The sequence below is a fragment of the Mauremys reevesii genome, linkage group 3 (genome assembly GCF_016161935.1).
Source record: "Mauremys reevesii isolate NIE-2019 linkage group 3, ASM1616193v1, whole genome shotgun sequence".
Classification (NCBI taxonomy): domain Eukaryota; kingdom Metazoa; phylum Chordata; order Testudines; family Geoemydidae; genus Mauremys; species Mauremys reevesii.
In genome coordinates this window covers 60664-81411 of record NC_052625.1, presented here as the reverse complement: position 1 = coordinate 81411, position 20748 = coordinate 60664, and the positions used below count along the sequence as shown (strand labels likewise).

General features: G+C 54.0%; 3 long non-coding RNA genes across 6 annotated transcripts; all 3 read right to left on the bottom strand.

Moving 5' to 3' along the window:
* Nucleotides 1-2292: 2292 nt before the first annotated feature.
* LOC120400704 lies at nucleotides 2293-6996 on the bottom strand. 3 transcript variants are annotated; one of them, XR_005596014.1, is made up of 3 exons: nucleotides 6586-6996; nucleotides 4918-5975; nucleotides 2293-4599 (listed from the first exon to the last, which is right to left on the bottom strand). It is a non-coding gene; the product is annotated as an uncharacterized LOC120400704 (long non-coding RNA). The 3 variants fall into 3 exon arrangements; XR_005596015.1 differs by having other exon boundaries at nucleotides 2293-4596; XR_005596013.1 differs by having other exon boundaries at nucleotides 4925-5975.
* Nucleotides 6997-7137: 141 nt separating this feature from the next.
* LOC120400707 lies at nucleotides 7138-9830 on the bottom strand. Its single transcript, XR_005596019.1, has 3 exons — nucleotides 9777-9830; nucleotides 7768-8609; nucleotides 7138-7455 (listed from the first exon to the last, which is right to left on the bottom strand). It is a non-coding gene; the product is annotated as an uncharacterized LOC120400707 (long non-coding RNA).
* Nucleotides 9831-11071: 1241 nt separating this feature from the next.
* On the bottom strand, nucleotides 11072-16324 carry LOC120400706. 2 transcript variants are annotated; one of them, XR_005596018.1, is made up of 4 exons: nucleotides 16290-16324; nucleotides 13988-14114; nucleotides 11571-11934; nucleotides 11072-11185 (listed from the first exon to the last, which is right to left on the bottom strand). It is a non-coding gene; the product is annotated as an uncharacterized LOC120400706 (long non-coding RNA). The 2 variants fall into 2 exon arrangements; XR_005596017.1 differs by lacking the exon at nucleotides 16290-16324 and having other exon boundaries at nucleotides 13988-14844.
* Between the last annotated feature and the right edge of the window lie 4424 nt (nucleotides 16325-20748).

Sequence of the window (20748 nt, the reverse complement as noted above, 5' to 3'; positions counted from 1 at the left end):
CCACACGGTGTCTCTGTTGCTCCACGCGCAAAATGCTTTGTGCATTACCCTGCGTGGCCACACGGTGTCACTGTTGCTCCACGCAATAAATGGTCTCTGCAATACCCTGCGTGGCCACACGGTGTCACTGTAGCTCCATGCAGGAACTGCTCTGCGCATTACCCTGCGTGGCCACAGGGTGTCACTAGTTATTTCCCTCATGGAGCCACAGAGACACTAGGTCAGTGGTCAGCAACCTCCGGCAGCCACGTGCCAAAGACGTCACGGGAGCCGATTTTCAATGGCACGCGGCTGCCTGCCGGGACTCCAGGGTGCCATTAAAAATCCTGCCAGCGCGGCAAGCCACAGGGTCCGCGCTCCCGGGCTGGAGCACTGGGTTGAGCGCAGCAAGCCACCGGCCTCTCCCCCGGATCCCTGCCGCCACGCGCAGAGTTCTGGGTCTGGGGCTGCGCGCTCCCGTGGGCACCGTTTGGCTCTGCGGGGAGGCAAAGACGCTCCCCACTCATCCAGAGCCCTGCCCCCATGCGCACAGCACTCTGAGGGGGTGGGGCTGTGTGCTCCCGCGGGGCAGCATAGGCGGCTCTGCTTGGAGGCTCATGGTAAGGGGATCTGGGGCCGGGCAGGTTGGGTAAGGGGTGGGGGCAGTCAGGGAGCAGGGTTGGTTGGATAGGGGGTGGCTAGGGGCAGAGGTCTCTGGAGGCAGCAGGCAGGGAACAGGGGCGTGGATGGGCATTGGGAATTCCGGGGTCTGTCAGGGGGTGGGGGCTGGATAGGGGTCAGGGGACACTTAGGGTGGGGGGGGCTCTCTGGAGATGGTTAGGGGACAAGGAGCTGCGGCGGTTGGATGAGTCAGGAGTTTGGGGGGGGCTGTCAGGAGGCAGGGGGAGGGTTGTATGGCTCAGGAGTTCTAGGGGTCCTGTCAGGGGGTGGGGGTGTGGACAAGGGTTGGGGCAGTCAGGGGACAAGAACAGGGAGGCTTAGATAGGGGATAGAGTTCTGGGGGCCAGATAGGGGCAGGGGTGCCAGGAGGGGTGCAGCAGTCATCCCGCCCTCTGTCCTGAGCCCTGACCGCCCTCCCCCCACCCCCCACAGAGGCCCCTGCCCTGAGCCCGGTACCTCCCTCACACACACCCAGTCCTCTGTTGACTCCTTCACCCCCCCAACCCCAGCCCTGACTCTGGTACCCCCACACATATCCAGCCCCCCCACCCTGACACCTGCACCCCCCTCACATGGCCCCAGTCCTCTGCCCTGACTCTTGCACCCCTGCACATCCCCACCCCCACCCTGAGCACCAGAGGGGAGCTCCTGCACCCCCCCTCACATTCCCACCTGCACCCCTCACACCAAATGGGAGCTGCCCAGTTAAGTGCCCCCACACCCAGACTTCCTGCCCCAACCCTGAGCCCCCTCCCTCATTCTAGCTCCTGGGCCAGACCCTTCAGCCCCAGCCCTGTGCTCGGTCCACTCCCACCCTCAGCTCAGTGCAGAGAGAGGAAGAGAAAGGGCCAGAACCAGGGAGAAGGTAGCTACCCACTGTATGTGGGCAGGGCCCCGCCGAGCCTGCTGGCGGCCTAGTGGAACAGAACCCCAGACCAGCAGCGGGTGGAGCAGGCCAGTGCTGTAAGATCAACTTTTTAATTTAATTTTAAATGAAGTTACTTAAACATTTTGAAAACTTTATTTATTTTACCATACAACACTGGTTTCTATGTCTATATATTATAGAACTAAAGAGATCTTCTGAACAACATTAAGGTTTCGCGTGCCAGTAATACATTTTAGAGTGAATAAATGAAGACTCAGCCCACTGCTTGTGAAAGGTTGCCGACCCCTGATATAGACAATAACGCTATTTCACTCCAGTGTCTTCCTAAATGTTAATAGTGCTTTTTTGATCTTTGAATCACAGCTATAGCAATAGACAAGACCTGAGCTAACATTTACCCTTCTAACAATGCAGGCTGCATTTCAAACCTCTATTCCTTTATAAATCTTCCTAACCAGTCTTTAAAGTTCAGCCATGGGTCAAGGTCAGTTTGTGAGTTAACTAACTCTTGCAGGCCCCGTCACCTTACAATGAGATATTACATTACACGCAGATCACCACAAGGTCTCTGTGGGTTTGAGCTCCTTGGGATCTAGCCTTTAAAATGCTCTTTGCCACTGACCAATCCCTGTGAGAAGGGTGCAGGTCTCCCCTTTCTAGCTCCTCTTGGGCCGCTGGCACTTGCTGGGCAATGAGACCACGCTCTCCTGAGGGAACGGAGGTCTCTCCTTTACAGCGCTTTTCTCTCTGCCCCATTCGAACGCCCCTGGCTTAAGGACCACCCTGTAAGGAAGGTTTGGGTCTCCTTTGCCAAGCAAATTAAACCACAGGTCACTTTGACACACCTGGCAAAATGACTGCCCTGTAACCAGGGTGTAAGGTCTTATCCCTCCAACGCTTAAACTAGGGGAGCCTTTTTGTGCCTGTGGCTGAGTGACACCCCACCGCTTGAGAAGGCTTGAGCTTCTGTTTCTCTTAGTGACAGGAAATTCCCCCACAATTATTTCTACTGGACTTTTTTGAGATTTGAAGTGAAATCTTACTTGCATCTGACCTGGATAGGTCGCAACATGGTGTGGCGAAGGGGCAGCTGTAAGGGGATGGTGGAGGCCGTGGAAAAGTCGCCCCTTTTCTCAAAAAAGCCAAGAAATGGCCCAACCCATGCAAATGTCACACCGTCTGGAAATGAACAGGTGAGGTAGGGGGCTCCTTTCAGACCCTCACTTCCACCTCATCCTTCCTCAAGTCCTTTTCCCCTGCCCAACTTACACCGCTCAACCAACCACAACTTTGACCCTTTGTTTTCTTGTGCACAAGAAACACACCGTCGCACTGATGAGTGTTCAACTGTAGACATTCGGACAGCTCCCTCAGCTGTGTCCAAATTCCAGGCCTTGTGTCTCTTTGGAGATAGACAGAGGAGATTCCTAGGGCTACGTCTGAAGGGATTGATATGGCTATCCTTTCTGAAATGTGTTGATGTTCAGGTGTTGTAAGCACATGTGGTGGTATTCAGAGCCAGCACATGGGTGCACCTAACCCTACTAACAGGACTGTGTCACAAGGACGAGGGGTCTTTTCTGGTAAAGGTTAGGGAGCACCAGGTTATTTTCTTGGTGAGGTAGGAAGGTAAGTCCGGAAGGGTGTTGCTGAGAGATGGAGGATTGATCGGAAAGGAGACACTCAGCAGGATCCCTCCCTTACCTGTTCATTTCCAGATCTTTTCACATTGGGGACTTCCCCCCCACACACACACCGCGTTTAAAGAAGGCGTATTTTACTAAAGAAAGGGTGACCGCCCTGTAATCAGGGTTCAGGCCCCTTTTCTCCTGTCTACATTGGCCCTCTTAATGGCACCCAACATAGTCACTCTGCAGAGCAGATTCTGGCCCCTCCCCAGCCACAGAGCCCCGTACCCAAGGAGGAAAAACACAGCCTATGAAGAAAACTACAGCAAGTGCAGATGAGGAACAGCCAGTTATGCAGAAACCCGAGGACTATTCATGTCTCCTTAGAAGGATGTCCAGGCGCCTCAGGTCTGCGTCTGCCGCTTTCTCCTTCAGCTGCTGCTCCTGGATAATTCCTCTGCAAGCGCAGGAAATGAGCGTAGCAAGGGCCATCACTACACAAAATTCAATTGGTGCAGGTAATCTTGCCCTCATCCCTGCCTCCCTCTCCCATCCTATCTACATCAAGCCCACTTGGAGAGAGACAATCAACATCCACAGTCACCCGCCCACTACAATGCATGATTTTCGTCCCCTCCTACTTGTTCGTAGCTCCCGAGACCTAGCCTGAGGGGATGCACACGTAGCACTCCTGCACGTGCCCTATGAAGGGAGACAGCAAAGAGAGAGAGAGAGAGAGAGAGAGAGTGTTGGCCAACACAGTAGAGTAGAGTAAAGTAGAGAAGACAGAGAGAGAAACAGAGGAGGAAGGCAAGCAACTCACCACCTGGAGTCATCCTCATGGATCTAACCTCCTCCTGCCGAGGACACACCGATCCTGGCCAGAGAAATGATCAGCCCCTGAAAATGGGGACCGTGTCTCCCTCAAAACCACAGCTAGTCAGGAACCTTTTCTTACAAACCCAGCCCCACCTAACGGGGTGTCTCTACCTGTAGGTAGCCAGGTGGGCCGTGAGCAGAACCCTCAGCAAAACAGATACTTATCTCAGTGATAGTAGCAGCTGTTCTGCTCCCAGATGGACAGCTCCTGCCTGAGACCTAGCCTGTGGGGATGCACACCTAGCCCTCCTGCCTGTGTCCTATGAAGGGAGACAGCACAAGGAGAGGCAAGGACAGAGAGTGTTGGCCAACACACTAGAGAAGAGAGTAAGAGAGAGAGAGAGAGAGAAACACAGAGAAAGGCAAGAAACTGATATGGGCCGTGAGCAGAACCCTCAGCAAAACAGACACTTATCTCACTGACAGTGGCGTCTGCTCGACCCCCACATTGACGGCTGTTGCCTGGCATGAACAATGCTCACAGGCTCGCTGCTCTCACTCACTTTACATCGCACGAGGGCAGTAGACTCTGATGTGTGACTGCTGGGTTTAGTACCAAGGAAGAAGTAAAAGGAAGAAAAAAATAAAATAAAATTACCATCTCCGTCTGCAATGTCCCATAGTCTCTTCATTTCACATCTCCCGTATCCCACAGCTCTGCCCTCAACCCATCTCCCATTACTTCTTTACAGCTGCAACTAGAAGAGACCCATTTTAACTGCACCCAAAATAGTCACTTTGCTCAGGAGACTCTTGTCCCTTCCCCAGCCTTAATCCCAAAGAGCCTCGTACCCAACGAGGAAGCACACGGCCTATGAAGGAAACAAGAGTGAGTACAGATAAGGAATTGAAAACACTGACTTCTTACTCATAGCCAGTTATCCAGAATGCAGAAAGCTGAGGACTCTTCATGTCTCCTTAGAAGGATGTCCAGGCAGGTCAGGTCCACTTCTGCCAGCTTCTTCTCCAGCTGAGACTCCTGGACAATTCCTCTGCAAACTAATAGAGGCAAGCAAGAACTATCACTACACCAGTGCTTCTCAACCTTTTGTACTGATGGTCCCTTTTACATAGCAAGCTTCTGAGTGTGACCCTCCCCTTATAAATTAAAAACACTTTTTGTATATTCAACACCATTATAAATGCTGGAAGCAAAGTGATGTTTAGGATGGAGGATGAAATTTCACAACCCCCCAAACAACAACCTTGCGGCCTCCTGACAGGACCTAAACCCCAGTTTGAGAACTCCTGCACTACATAGAGCCCAATTAAGGCCCTTTTCCCTGCGTCACTTTCGATCTGTCTTAGCCCCGCAACACCCACAGTCACCGCTCCACTCTAGTGCCCACTGCCCTGCATCATTTCGGCCCCTACTTGTTCATAGCTCACAAGACCTAGCCTGTGGGGATGCACACATAACACACCTGCCTGTGTCCTACGAAGGAAGACAGCACAAGAGGAGGCAAGGAGAGAGAGTGAGAGACAGACAGACAGAGTGTGTGTTGGCCAACACATTAGAGGAGAGAGAGAGAGAAAAACGTGGGAGGGAGTCAAGAAACTCACCAGCTGGAGTTATCCCGCTGGATCTAATATGCTGTGGAGGACACACTGGTCCTGGCCAGAGACATGAGCAGCCCCTGAAAATGGGGACATCGTCTCCCTTGTAACCGCAACTAGTCAGGAACCTTTTCTTACAAACCCAGTCCCAGCTAACGGGGCATCCCTACCGGGAGCAAGATGGGCTTTGAGCAGAGCAATCACCAAAGATGACACTTATCTCATTGAGAGTGGTGGCGGTTCCGCTCCCAGATGGACGCCTTCTGCCTCGCATCAACAACGCTTGCAGACTCATCGGTCTTGCTCTCTTTCCATTGCACAAGGGCAGTAGACTCTGGCCTGTGACTTCTTTTCTCTTGCTACTAAACCCAGCACAAGGGGGAAAAACAAATCAGTTACCCTTTCAGTCAGCAACTTTGGGTAGGCTCTTATTTTCCCCTCCCACACACAGTGGGGCTCCGCCCTCAACCCTATTCCCATTACACCGGTAGGACTACAAGTAGAAAGCACCCCTTGCAATGACACCTGAAATAGTCACTTTGCACAGCAGACTTTGGTCACAGAAACCAAATCTCAAAGGGGAAAATAAAACATAGAAATTGGGCTTGTATTTGACCTGTACCTTATTGCTTGTTGTAGCTTGCTGCTTCCGGCAAGCAGGGGCAAAGGGGGGAGAGAGTCAGGGGTGCACAGCGGACCCACCACAGTCCCAGACTGCACGCCAGGAGAGATCTAGTCATTGAGTGTTGGGGTTCTTAGGAATCGGCTTGTTTTGGCCTTATTGGAAATAGGATTAGCTTGATTTTTGGAATACTGTGAATTCAGGGTTCTTATGTACCCAGTGAAAGTTGGCAAGTATGACTCTGGTCTCTTCCCCAGCCTTAATCCCACAGTGCCCCATACCAAACAAGGAAGGAAACGGCCTATGAAGAAAATTACAGTGAGTACAGATAAGGAATTCCAAGCACTCACCGCTTACTCACAGCCAGTTAGGCAGAAGGCAGAAACCTGAAGACTGTTGAGGTCTCCTCAGAAGGATGTCCAGGCTGCTCACGTCCACTTCTGCATATTCTCGTCCGGCAAGGGCTCCTGGATGATTCCTCTGCAAACTAATAAAGTCAAGCAAATACAATCACTACACATAGCACTACTGGCACATTTAATCTTGCCCTCATCCCTGCCTCCCTCTCCCATCCCATCTACATCCGCTCGACTCAATGAACAGACACTGAGTCAACATCCACAGACACCGCTCCACTCTAGCGCCCACTGCCCCGCATGATTTTCATCCCCTCCTATTTGTTCATAGTTCCTGAGATCTAGCCTGTGGGGATGCACACCTAGCACTCCTATCCGTGTCCTATGAAGGGAGACGGCACAAGAAGCAGCAAGGACAGAGACAGAGTCAGACAGACAGACAGACAGTGTGTTGGCCAACACATGAGAGGAGAGAGAGAGTAAAAAACACGGGAGGGAGTCAAGAAACTCGTAAACTGGAGTCATCCCCCTAGATCCAACCTTCTGCTGCAGAGGACACACCCCTCCTGGCCAGAGAAATTACCAGCCCCTGAAAATGGGGACCTTGTCTCCTTCATAACCACTAGTTAGGAACCTTTTCTTACAACCCCAGACCTTGCTAATGGGGCGTCCCTACCAGGAGCTGAGCCGTGAGCAGAACCCTCAGCAAAACAGACACTTATCTCAGTGACAGTAGCATCTCCTCGGCTCCCAGATGGACGGCTCTTGCCTGGCCTGAACAATGCTCACAGGCTCGCTGCTCTCACTCACTTGCCATGGCACGAGGGCAGTAGACTCTGACGTGTGACTTCTTTTTCCTTGGTACTAAACCCAGCAGAGGGGAGAAAAAGAAAAAAAAATAGCAGCTCAGTCTGCAATGTCGCATAGTCTCTTCATTTCACATCTCCTGTATCCCACAGCTCCACCCTCAAACCAACTCCCCTTACTACTTTACACCTGCAACTAGACAGGACCCATTGTAACTGCACCCAAAATGGTCGCTTTGCTCAGGACACTCCTGTCCCTTCCCCAGTCTTAATACCACTGTGCCCTGTACCCAACGAGAAAGCACATGGCCTGTGAAGAAAACTATAGCAAGTACAGATAAGGAATTGAAAGCACTGACCGCTTACTCACAGCCAGTTGTTCAGAAGGCAGGAAGCTAAGGACTGTTCATGTCTCCTTAGAAGGATGTCCAGGCTGCTCAGATCCACTTCTGCCAGTTTCTCCTTGGGCTGGGGCTCCTGGACAATTCCTTTGCAAGCGCAGCTGCAAAAGCCAAGCATGAGCCATAACTACACGCAGCTCTATTGGTGCTTGAAATCTTGGCCTCATCCCTGCCTCCCTCTTCCATCCCATCTACATCGGCCCCACTCGACGAACAGAGACCGAGTTAACACCAACAGCCACCGCTCCTCTTTAGAGCCTACTGCCCAACATGGTTTTCGTCCCCTCCTACTACTCCAGGGCTTCCAAGACCTAACCTGTGGGGATGCACACCTAGCACACCTCCCCATGTCCTAAGAAGGGAGACAGCATAAGGAAAGGTAAGGATAGAGAGAGGGTGTGTGTTGGCCAACATACTAAAGAACAGAGAGAAAAACACAAGAGGAAGGCAAGCAACTCTCCACCTGCAGCCATTCTCCTGGATCTAACCTTCTGCTGCAGAGGACACACTGCTCCTGGCCAGAGAACTGAGCAGACCCTGAAAACGGGGACCTTGTCTCCCTCATAACTACTAGTCGGGAACCTGTTCTTACAAACCCAGCCCCAGCTAACGGAGCATCACTACCAGAAACAAGGGGGCCATGAGCAGAGCAATCACCAAAACAGACACTTATCATTGAGAGTAGCAGCTGTTCCACTCCCAGTTGGACGGCTTTTCCGTAGCATCAATAGTTCTCGCAGACCGATCACTTTTGCTCACTTTCCAACGTATGAAGGGAGTAGACTGACGCCTGATTTCTTTTCCCTTGGTACTAAAGCCAGCACAAGGGGAAAAAATAAGTTACCATCTAAGCAGGCAAAGTCACATTAGCTCTTCTTTTCACCTCTCCCACACGGCGGCGCTCTGCCCTCAACACTCTTCCCATGACACCTTTAGCATTTCAGCCAAAAAGCAGCCCTTGCAACAGCACCCGACAGTCACTCTGAACAGCAGACTCTGGCCACTCTCCAGTCTTAATACCACAGAGTCCTGTACCCAACAGGGAAGCACACGGCCTGTGAACAATACTAGAGCAAGTAAAGATGAGGAATTAAAAGTATCAGTTTTAAACAAACAATTTAATACTGTAACCAGTAATGAGGATTGTGAAGCTTGGTTGAGGTGGTGCAGTCAGAGGGTGGGATATTTCCCAGGGAATGCCTTACTGCTAAATGATGAACTAGCACTCAGCTGAGCCCTCAAGGTTTAACGCATTGTTGTTAATGTAACCTCACAATCTACAAGGCAGCACGAATGGAGGGAGGGAGGGCAGACAGCATGGCGGAGAGAGACAGAGACACACCCTGTGGGGAGAGAGACATCCTGTGTGGGGAGAAGAGAGTGAGTGATGCACATTGCCCCTTCAAGTGCGCTGACACCACTTTAAGGACATTGCCTTTTTAAGTAGGTCAGGAAGTTGAGACAGCAGCTGCAGGCAGCAGACTCTCTCCACCCTGAGCCCTGTCCTGTCCCCACCCTGCTCTAGATGAAGGGGTAAGTGGGGGGCAGGAATAGGGGGAGGGGGACACCCTGACATTAGCCCCCCTTTCCCCTCTCCCCTGCACAGCAAGCAGGAGCCTCCGGGGAGCAGCTCCAAGGCAGAGGGCAGGAGCAGCACATGGCAGTGGGGGGGAAGGGACAGCTGAACTGCCGGCAACTGATAGCCTGCTGGGTGGCTGCCGCACAGGGAACTTAGGGGGTCAGGGAGCTTTGGGGGGCTGCCGGTCCACCCTGGTTCCAAGCCCCCACCAGCTAGCTGAAACGGGCTGCTCTTCCTGCAAGGACTGGATAAACCAGGCAGCTGCCAAGCAACATTATAAGGAAGGATTGCACAATGTTACACAAGCATGTTCCCTAATTGATCAGCAACGTAACAACTTTAACCGGGGCAACTTTAAGTGAGGAGTTCAGTGCTTTGAATACAGTATCGCTTACTCACAGCCAGTTATGTGCAAGGCAGAAAGCTGAGGACTGTTAATCTCTGCTTAGAACAATGTCCAAGCTGCTCAGGTCCACATCTGCCACCTTCTCCTTCGGCTGCTGCTCCTCCATGATTCCTCTAGAAGCGCAGCTGCAAAAGCCAAGCATGAAACATCACTACATACAGCTGTATTGGTGTGTGAAATCCACTAAATGAATACAGACCGAGTATACACCGACTCACCGCTCCACTCTCGCACCCATTGTCCAGCATGATTTTCATCCCCTCCGACTTGTTCATAGCTCCCAAGACCTAGCCTGTGGGGATGCACACCTAGCACGCCTGCCCGTGTGCTATGAAGGGAGACGGGATAAGGAGAGGCAAGGACAGAGACAGACAGAAAGAGAGTAAGAGAGTGTTGGCCAACATACTAGAGAAGAGACAGACAGAGAGAGAAACATGGGAGGAAGGGAAGCAACTCGTCACCTGGAGTCATCCCCCTGGATCTCACCTTCTGATGCAGAGGACACACTGCTACTGGCCATAGAACTGAGCAGCCCCTGAAAATGGGGACCTTGTCTCCCTCATAAACAAACACTTTCTCACAAACAGCCCCAGCAAATGGAGCGTCCCTACCAGGAGCAAGGCCGTGAGCAGAGCAATCACCAAAACAGACACTTATCCCATTGAGAGTGGCGACTGTTCCACTCCCAGTAGGACAGCTTTTCCTTGGCATCAGTAGTTCTTGAGGTCCCATCGCTCTCGCTCGCTTTCCATGACATGAAGGCAGTAGACACTGACACGTGACTTCTTTTCCCTTGGTACTAAACCCAGCATGAGGGGAAAAAACAAATAAGTTACCATCTCAGTGGGCAATGTTGGGGAGGCTCTACTTTTCGCCTCTCCCACACAGTGAGGCTCTGCCCTGAACCCTCCTCCCATCAGACCTTTAGGACTACAAGTAGAAAGCAACCCTTGGAATGACACCTTAAACAGTCACTCTGCATAGCACACTCTGGTCACACACACCACACCTGTGGGGATAAGCATGATTTGGCTTGTAACTTATTGCTTTCTGTAGCTTGTTGCTTCCAGCAAGCAGAGGCAAAGGGGGGGGGGCGAGAGTCAGGGGTGCACAGTGGGCCCACCACAGTCCCAGACTGCAGATGCCAGGAGAGATCCAGAGACTCTGGTCCCTTCAAGCCTTAATCACACAGAGCCCCATAGACAATGTGGAAGCAAACAGAGTGTGAAGAAAATTGCTGTGAGTACAGATGAGGAATTACAAGCCCTGACCTCTTACTCACAGGCAGTTATGCGGGAGTCAGAAAGCTGAAGACTGTTAATGTCTGCTTAGAAGGATTTCCAGGCAGCTCAGGTCCACTTGCGCCAATTTCTCCTCCGGCTGCTGCTCCTGGATGATTCCTCTGCAAACGCAGGAAGTAACCCAAGAAAAAGCCATCACTACACAAAATTCAACTGGTACATGAAATCTTGCCCTCATCCCTACCTCCCTGTCCCACGCCATCCACATCAGCCCCATTAGAGCAGAGACTCCGTCAACACCCACAGTCACCGCTGCACTCTAGCGCCCACCACCCTGTGTGATTTTGGTCCCCTCCTACTTGTTCATCGCTCCCAAGACCTAGCCTGTGGGGACGCACAGCTACCACACCTGCCCATGTCCTACGAAAGGAGACAGGACAAGGAGAGGCAAGGACAGAGACAGACAGAGAGTGTGTTGGCCAACGCATTAGAGGGGGGAGAGAGAGAGAGAGAGAGAAAAACGTGGGAGGAAGTCAAGAAACTCACCAGCTGGAGTCATCCCCCTGGATCCAACCTTCTGCTGCAGAGAACACACTGCTTGTGGACAGAGAAATGACCAGCCCCTGAAAATGGGGACCTTGTCTCCCTCGTAACTACAGCTATTCAGGAACCTTTTCCTACAAACTCAGCCCCAGCTAACGACAAGTCCTGGCCTGGAGGCAGGTGGACCGTTACAAGAGTCCTCACGAAACCAGACACTTATCTCACTGATGGTGACGTCTGCTCCACTCCCAGCTTCATGGCATCTGCATAGCCTGGAATCAACAACGCTCACTGTCTCACGGCTCTTGGGCGCCTTCCATCTCACAGTTGGGGTGGGCTCTTACCCTTCACTTCTTTCTCCGTGGTACTAAGCACAACACAAGAGGGAAAAACAGAACTTATCAGAATCTGCAGTGTTGTGTAGATTCTTCTTCTCCCATCTCCCATTACACCTTTATAGATACAATTAAAAAGCACGCAACGCACACTCAGCCTTTGGAGCTCCTGGCCAGAGAATGCTGTGAAAGCCAAGACTATAATGGGGTCCAAGTAAGAACTAGGTACAGTAACTCCTCACTTAACGTTCTCGTTATGTTCTTGAAAAATGCGACTTTAAGTGAAACGATGTTAAGCAAGTCCAATTTCCCCATAAGAATGAATGTAAATGGGGGGTTACGCTGCAGGGAATTATTTTTTGCCATACAGGACAGTACTATAGTTGGGGAGTGCCCCCGCCTTACCCCACACGGGCACAGCCCACTGGCACTGGCGACAATGAGGCAGGCAAGGAGGCTGAAGGTGCTGTAGGCTAGCAGAAGCACGTTGCCTCAACCCTCGGCCGCCTCTTCCCCCAAGCCCCCACCCTTAACCTGCCTCTGTAGTAAGAGGAGGCCCTAAGATATAAACCTTGGTATCAGAGGCCCGGTATGAGGCCTGAGGCCTGAACTAAAGTAATGGTCAAGACTTTGCTAAAGCAAAGTGAAGCTGTGAGCCAGAGGCAGGCCCTGCTCACAGGAGCTGGCAAGGAAAGGGCTGATACGTACCTAAAAGGTACTGAACATTCACATACTTATACATTCCACACAGATAATAAAGAACAGGCTGGCCCATCCCAATGACAGGGGCAAAAGGGTAATATGATGGATAGAGTTGTTTTGATCGAACCAACATGTACAAGGTGAAAGGCGGCACCTTACTACGTAGAGGAGTTGTACTGTGCTACGTGGAGGGGTTGTACCTCATACGTCAGGAGTGATGTGTAACTTGTTTGTATCTGTGTATAAGAATGCATTCCTGGGGTGGAGTCTTTGTCCGGCCGTAGGGGGAGTGGAAAGTCCCGCCACTAAGCCGGGTCCTTGCCAAGAGGCACTCTCTCGCAGTACGCCCGGTAGACTAAGTAATCTACGGGGACCCTGCACGGGTGTCCGAGGTCGCAATAAACCTAGCCGACGTGGCTTTGCATCTTACTGGACTCTGTGGTCATTGGGGATTCTTGTCGGGTCTGCTGTGTCAGCTATCTGCAGAGCTGGGGCAGCACACAGAGGGAACTCACACACGCAGCCGAGTGATATCAACAAGGAGAAAGCAGAGCACCACACCGGTACCGCTCTGACAACAGCCTCTTCCTCCCCTTCCTTCCCCTTTACTTCATACACCGCGTCCTCGCTCCTGCCCGCAGCCATCAGCTGGCTTGCGGCATTTGGAAGCAGGGGAGGGAGCCTGCACAACGAGTCTTCACTCCCCGTCCCCGGACGCCACAAGCCAGCTGATTGCCACAGGCAGGAGGCCGTGGGGGAAGGCACTGATCCGCGGGGTCTGCTGGCAGCCGGGAAGTGCTGGGGTGGGGGGGCATAGGAGAGCTGATGGGGGGCTGCCGACTGTGGACAAAGCAGACAGCCAAACGCCGTTATAGCGAAGCATTGCACAACTTTAAATAAGGGCATGTTCTGTAATTAACCAGGGACCTAAGATTGAAACAATGTTAAGCGAGAGGATGTTAAGTGGAGAGTTACTGTCAATTCATGGAGGATGAGTCCATCAACGGCTATGAGTCAGGATGAGCAGGGATCGTGTCCCTGGCCTCTGTTTGCCAGGAGCTGGGAATGGGTGACAGTGGATGGACCACTTGGTAATTCCCTGTTCTGTTCATTCCTTCTGGGGCACCTGACATTAGCCACTGTCGGTAGACAACATACTAGGCTAGATGGACCTTTGATCTGACCCAGTCTGGCCATTCTTACGTTCATATGTTAAGCAGCCTGTTGCACCTGCATCCAAGACAGTCACTGAGCAGAGGAGACTGTTGTCCCTTCCCTTGGTCGTAATCCCACAGAGCCCCATGGCCAACAAGGAGGCTCACGGCCTCTGAAGAAAACTTGAGTGGTACAGATGAGGGATAGAGGCCATAATTGTTCACTCACAGCCAGTCATGGAGAAGGCAGAAAGCTGAGGACTCTTCATCTCTGCTTACAAGGATATCCAGGCTGCTCAGGTTCACTTCTTCCTGTTTCTCCTCCGGCTCCAGCTCCTGGACAATTCCTCTGCAAACTAATAAAGACAAGCAGGAACTATCACTACACAGCGCTCTATTAACACCCTCATCCCTGCCTCCCTCTCCCATCCCATCTCCAGCCGCCCCAGTGGAGGAACAGAGACTGAGCCCACACTATCAGTCACCGCTCCACTCTACAATCCACTGCTCCCCACGGGTTTCGTCCCCTAGCTCGCCTGCCCGTGTGCTATGAAGGGTGCGTGTTGGGCAGGAAGGAGAGAGAAGGGCTGAGGGGCCCCATGGGTGGAGGGAGGAATGGGGGTGCAGGTTGGGGAATGCTGGACAAAGGAGAAAAGGGCACTGGGTGTCCCACAGATCTAGGGTCAGAGTGGGATGCAGGTTGCGGTGGGAGGGAGGAAAAAAGGGGACTGAGGGGCCCAATGGATGGGGGAATGAACTGGGGGGGGCTGTTGGTGAGGAAGGGGCGCTGAGCAGTCCCTACAGGTGGAGGAATCGATGGAGGCGCAGGTTGTGGTGAGCTGGGAGGATGTTGGAGAGAGATGGGGTCTGAGGAGTCCCTTGAATGGAGGAATGAACTGGGGGATACAGGCATGTAGGCTGGGGAAAGTTGTTGCAGGCAGGGGGGTGTTGGGGAGGGAGGAAGGGAGGCGGAAGGGGGCTATGGGAGAAGGCATGTATGGGGTAAAGTAGGGATGGGGTGCAGGTTGGGATGGCCTAGGAAGTGTTGGAGGGAGAAGAAAGGACTGAGGGGCCCAACGGATGGGGGGATAGACGGGCGTGGGCTGGTTTCGGCTAGAGGAATGGGTGTTCAGATTGGAGAAGGCTGCAGGCATAGGGGCGGGGTGGGTGGGTTGGGGACCAGGGAAGCAGGTTGGGGAAGGTTGGGGCGGGCTGGGAGTTAAAGGGGGGGACGAGGAAAGTCAGGGCGGGCTGGGGGGTGCGGGAGGGAAGAGGAAGGTTGTGGGGGACTGAGGGGGGTTAGAGAATGTCACGGGAGCTGGGGGTTGGAGAGGTGGGGAAGGTCGCAGCGCACTAGGGATGCAGGGGGGCTGGGGGCACCAAGGGGGCTTGGGAAATTCACAGTGTGCTGGGGGCACCGTGCGGGGAGGGAAGCTTGCGGCATACTGCAGATGTGTGGGGAAGGTGGTGGCCCATGAGGAGCTGGGGAAGCTCACAGCAGGGCTGGGGCATGGGGCGGGGCATGGGGTTGGGGAAGATTGCAGGGGCTGTGGCTGGGCAGGGGAGCCTGGGGGCAGGAAAGGCACGCTGGGAGGGTGGGGGCTGTGGCTGGGTGAGGGAAGCTGTGGGGATGGGGCTGTGGTCAGGCGGAGAGGAGGAAAGGCGCGCTGGGGAGGAAAGACGCGTGGGGGCTGTGGCTGGGTGAGGGAAGCGGTGGAGATGGGGGCTGTGGCTGGGCGGGGAGGAAAGACGTGATGGGGAGCCGGGGCACTGTGGGGGCCCGTCGGGAGGGAAGCTTGTGGCACACTGAAAGTGTGTGGGGAAGGGTGGCCCATGAGGAGCTGGGGAAGCTCACAGCAGTGTGGGGGCACGTGGGGGCATGGGGTTGGGGAAGGTCGCAGGGGCTGTGGGAGCCTGGGGGAAGGAAAGGTGCGCTAGGAGGGGGCTGTGGCTGGGTGAGGAAGCGGTGGAGATGGGGGCTGTGGCTGGGCGGGGGAGGAAAGACGTGATGGGGTGCCAGGGCACTGTGGGGGCCCGTCGGGGAGGGAAGCTTGTGGCACACTGAAAGTGTGTGGGAAGGAGTGGCCCATGAGGAGCTGGGAAGCTCAGAGCAGTGTGGGGGCACGTGGGGGCATGGGGGTTGGGGCAGGTCGCAGGGGCTGTGGGAGCCTGGGGAGGAAAGGTGCGCTAGGAGGGGGCTGTGGCTGGGTAAAGGAAGCTGTGGGGATGGGGAGGCTGTGGCTAGGCGAGAAGGAGGAAAGGCGCGCTGGGGTGCCGGGGGTAGGAGAGGTGCGCTGGGGGGGCTGTGGCTGGGTGAGGGAAGCGGTGGAGATGCGGGGGGGGGTTGTGGCTGGAGGGTTATGGGGGTGCCGGGGAGGAGGGGGCTGTGGCTAGGCGAGGAGAGGCGCCGGGGGGGCTGTAGGAGCAGTGCGGGGGGACCGGTCCCAAACACCCTGCGGGGGGGGCGGGGTCGCTGGGGGGGGCACACGTCCCGGTGCCTCCCGCCCACCGCACTAGCGTCCCCCGGTTACCACGGGCGGTCTCCAGACCGCTGACGTCACTTCCGTTCCAGGCCCCGCCCTGCGAGCGCAGCCCGTCGCGCCCAAAGCACCGCCCGCTGGGTCCGCGGGGGCTGATGGGAGTTGTAGGCCGGGGCGCACTGCCACTCCCACAACCCCCTGCGTCCTCCCGGCCTGCGCCCCTCCCCGCAGCGGGGGCTGGGGGCTCTGGCTGGGACCCCCGCCCCGGTGAAGGATTGAACAGCTGGAGACTGGGGCCGTGCGCAGAACAGATGCAGAACTCTGCAAAACCCACCCGTGCCCGAGAGAGAGATGGACCCGGACCGATCCTATCGGCTTTAAACACAGATCGACAGACTGGAGCCAAGGAGGCAACACTGGAAAGGAAACGTAGCGGGGAGGGTTTTGCTAGGGAACAGCTGCTATTAATTACCCCCTCCCCTGGGATCCCATCCCCTCCCCGCCTCGTCACCCCAATTCCTTCCCCAGCCCCGTCTCACCTGGGGCTCCGCAGGCTGCTCCTCCCAGTCTCGTCTTACCTTGGGCTCCGCAGGCTGATTGAATCAGCTCCCGCAGGCTGAGAGCTGCAGTCTGATTCAAACAGCCAGCCAGAGCCCAAGGTAACAGGAGACTCGGAGGGCAGGAATCCGGGGGTGACGAGGCTTGGGGGGCTGCCAGGCAAACCGGGGGAAGGGAGCGCTCGGGAAAAGGAGGCTCTAGCTGCACAGAGCCAGGGGTCCTGTCTCCCAGCAGCACCCCCAGCTGCTCGCTGTATGGTAACCCTAACAACAGGTTCTAAACCAGTTTCAAATTTAGCAACCTGTTCCAGTGAACCGTCTCCGGCTCACCACTGTACGTAGGTATCTGTGCCCCCACACAAACCTCGTAAGCCCCCTGGGACCCCTCTTCTCTGTACGTAGGTATCTGTGCCTGCACTACCCCCGTAAGACCCCCAGCTTCCCCTGCAGCCTGGACGTAGGTATCTGTGCCCCCCATGAACCCCCTAAGAGCCCCTGCGACCCCTGCAACCTAGACGTAGGAATTTGTGCTCCTAACGGACCCCCTAGGACTCCCCCCAAGGGATCCCTACAGTTTGTATGTAGGTATATGTGCCCCCCCACAAGCCCCTAAGCCCCACCCCAGGACCCCAGAGCCTTGACGTAGGTATCTGTGCCCCCCACAAATACCCTAAGGCTCCCAAGAGCCCTCCAGCCTGGACTCATGTATCTGTGCCCCCACAAACCCCCAAAGCCCCCTGGGACCCCTACAGCCTGGACATAGGAATATGTGCTCCCCACGAACCCCCAAAGCCCCAAAGAGAACCCTACAGCCTGGACATAGGTATTTCTGCCCCCTACCAGGGCCGGCTCCAGACCCCAGCGCGCCAAGCGCACGCGTGGGGCGGCATTTTCCCTGGAGGGCGGCAGGCGGGCCCGGCGGACCTTCCACAGTCATGCCTGTGGATACTGAACCGGAGCCACCGCACCAGCTGCGGGAGGTCCACTAGAGCCAGGGGACCAGCGGACCCTACGCAGTCATGTGGGAGGTCCTCTGGTCCCGCGGCTCCGGTGCACCTCCTGCAGGCATGACTGCTTGGGGCGACCAAATTCCTAGAGCCGCCCCTGCCCTCCACGAACTCCCAAAGTCCCCCAGGGTTGCCTAAACCCTAGAAGTTGCTATCTGTGCCCCCAAAAAAGATTCTAAACCCTCCAGGGGCTCCTGCAGCCTGGACGTAGGAATATGTGCTCCCCACCAACACCCTTGTCATAGGTCTCACCCCCACTTAGAGCTGTTGGGTTCCAATATGGGGACCTGCATGGACTCCCCTAAACTAAAATCCTAGTTTAGATCTGGTAAAAGCTGCCACCACCCAATAATGTACGTGTATTGGGACACAGTCGTTCCCCAAAATCCTTGGGGATCCCAAGAGCCCCAAATCCATAGAGTTCTTACACCTAGGAGAAATAAACCATTCCCCCCTGCTTCCTCCCCCCTCCCTTTTCCTAGGAGAGATACCGGGATCCAACTACAGAGGGATGCCTTCCTCCTCCCCTTTCCCTGAGAATTCACCCAAGGAAAGATCAACCAAGTCCTTAACAGAAAAGATTTATTAAAGAATAAAAAGAAAGTAACTGTCTCTGTAATACCAAGATGGAACAATACACAGGGTCTAAACATATCAATCTCTGGAGAGAATCCCCCCTCCTTTCTTTCTCAGTAAAAGCAATAACAGTACAGAATTAAAGAAATTTTATAGCAAAACACAGAATTGCAAATACAGAAATAAAAGTATAAGAATACTAGTTCCTTGCTAATACTCACTAGCTTGAATAGAAGAATTTATTGCAGAAACCTGGGAGGACTTGATTAAGATGTCTGGACTCCCTTAACTCCCAAGAGAGACTCTAAAACAAAGGATACAGGAAAAAAAACTTCCCTCCACAGGGATTTTAAATTATCTTGTCCCTGATTGGTCCTCTGGTCAGGTGTTCACAGGTACTGCTTGTTAACACAGTACAGGTAAAAGAGACCTTAACCCTTAACTAACTGTTTATGACAACCCTAAACCCCAGAGGAAACCCTACAGCTCGGAGATAGGAATCTGTGCCCCCTCCCGAAACCCTAAGCCAGGGCCGCCCAGAGGGGGGGGCAAAGGGGGCAATTTGCCCCGGGCTCCGCAGGGGCCCCCAAGAGAACAGCGGAGGCTCCCGCCTCCGCCCCTCTCCTGGAGCCTCAGCGCTTGATGTCTGCGGCCGAGCCCCTGAGCCCCGCCCTGCTCAGAGCCACGTGGTGAGGGGGCGGGGCTGGGAGCTCCGGCCTGAGCTCTGCTCCCTCCGCTGGGCATGGAGCTCCCAGCCCCGCCCCCTCACCATGCGGCTCTGAGCGGGACGGAGCTCAGGCCCCGCCGGAGGCATGCTGCAGCTGTTCCGGCGAGGCACTGAGGCTCCGGGTGAGGAGGGAGCCGGGGTTAAGAGGCTGGGGCTGGGGCTGGGGTGGGGAAGGGACCCGCCGCCGAAGCGCAGCCCGGTCTTCGGCGGCGGGGGGCCCTTCCGTTCCGGGACCCGCCACTGAAGTGCCCCGAAGACCTGCGATGAGGACCCCCCCACCGCACTTCGGCGGCGGGTCCCGCTTCGGTGGTAATTCGGTGGCAGGGGGCTCCCACCGCAGGTCTTCGGGGCACTTCGGCGGCGGGTCCCGGAACGGAAGGGCCCCCCGCCGCCAAGGACCCCGGGCCCCCGGAATCCTCTGGGTGGCCCTGCCCTAAGCCCCCGCTCTGGGACCCCTACAGCCTGGACAGAGGTACCTGTGCACCCCCGAACCTCCTAAGCCCACCCGGGACCCCTACAGCCTGGGACGTAGGTATCTGTGCCACCCCAAACCCCATAAGCGCCCCTAGGACCCTCCAGCTGTTATACCAATATAATAAAAACCAGCAGGATCTTATTAAGAGGGATAAGGCAAAGATGCCACATTTATTGTGAATACCATAACAAAACAAAAGACAACAGTAAACAATATTGTTTTACTACTTATTTCTTATACACACACACATATATTCATTCACACAATCATTCATTCAGGTTCTGTATAGATGTTATAGTTACCAGCCTAGATGTTGCTCATGCCAAGTTACTGGCCAGGTATCTTGGTCATGAGGATGGAGCCGAGTCTGTGTCAGATGCATCTGATGCTCCTGGAGGCTGGCGGCAGAACCATAGACTCAAAGTCCTCAGTCTTTAGAGTCCAGTTTTATAGGAATTTATTCCTATGTCAGTTCATGAGAGTTGCTTCACTTTGCTGTTGCTAAATCAATCAGCAGGTGGCTGGCTCCATTCTGTCAGATGCTTGTTTTTCCTTCCTTTGAGGTGGTGGGGGTCATCTGGTTGATCCCACTTGACACCTTCTTCAGCCAACACTGAATTCTTTAGACTGGTAACTCCCTAACCATTCATTCATTGTTTAAACTAGGCATGCATTCACATACATTCTTTATCTTAATCACATCTATTTCACTGTCTCTTTACCTTTTGGGGTGTTACCAATTTATGTGAGACTCCCTGTCTTTTAACAAGCAAAGATAAAGTGAGATGAAAACTTACAGAGGGTGGGAGTCTCTATCTATATACTATAACAGCTACTGTTTTGGCTTACTTAGAGTTAATTAATGTTTAACAAGTTTTATACAAAGTATTTCTTTGAGCAGGCTTCACACAGACACAGCTGGTGGCTTTCAGGTTAGAATCACAAATTTACTTTTAACATAAACCTTTAGTTATAAGGCATCAGTTAACAATAAGTCATTTTTCATATAAACCATGTTTAATATAAACCTTCTTTAATATTCCTACACAGCCTGGATGTAGTTGTAACCCTTCTGCCAGGCTGAACTGAGAGCAGCAAGGGCCGGGTTCAATACATAGGGGTCCCTTCCTTACAACATAATGCAAACCAACTCGAGCTCCCACCCAGT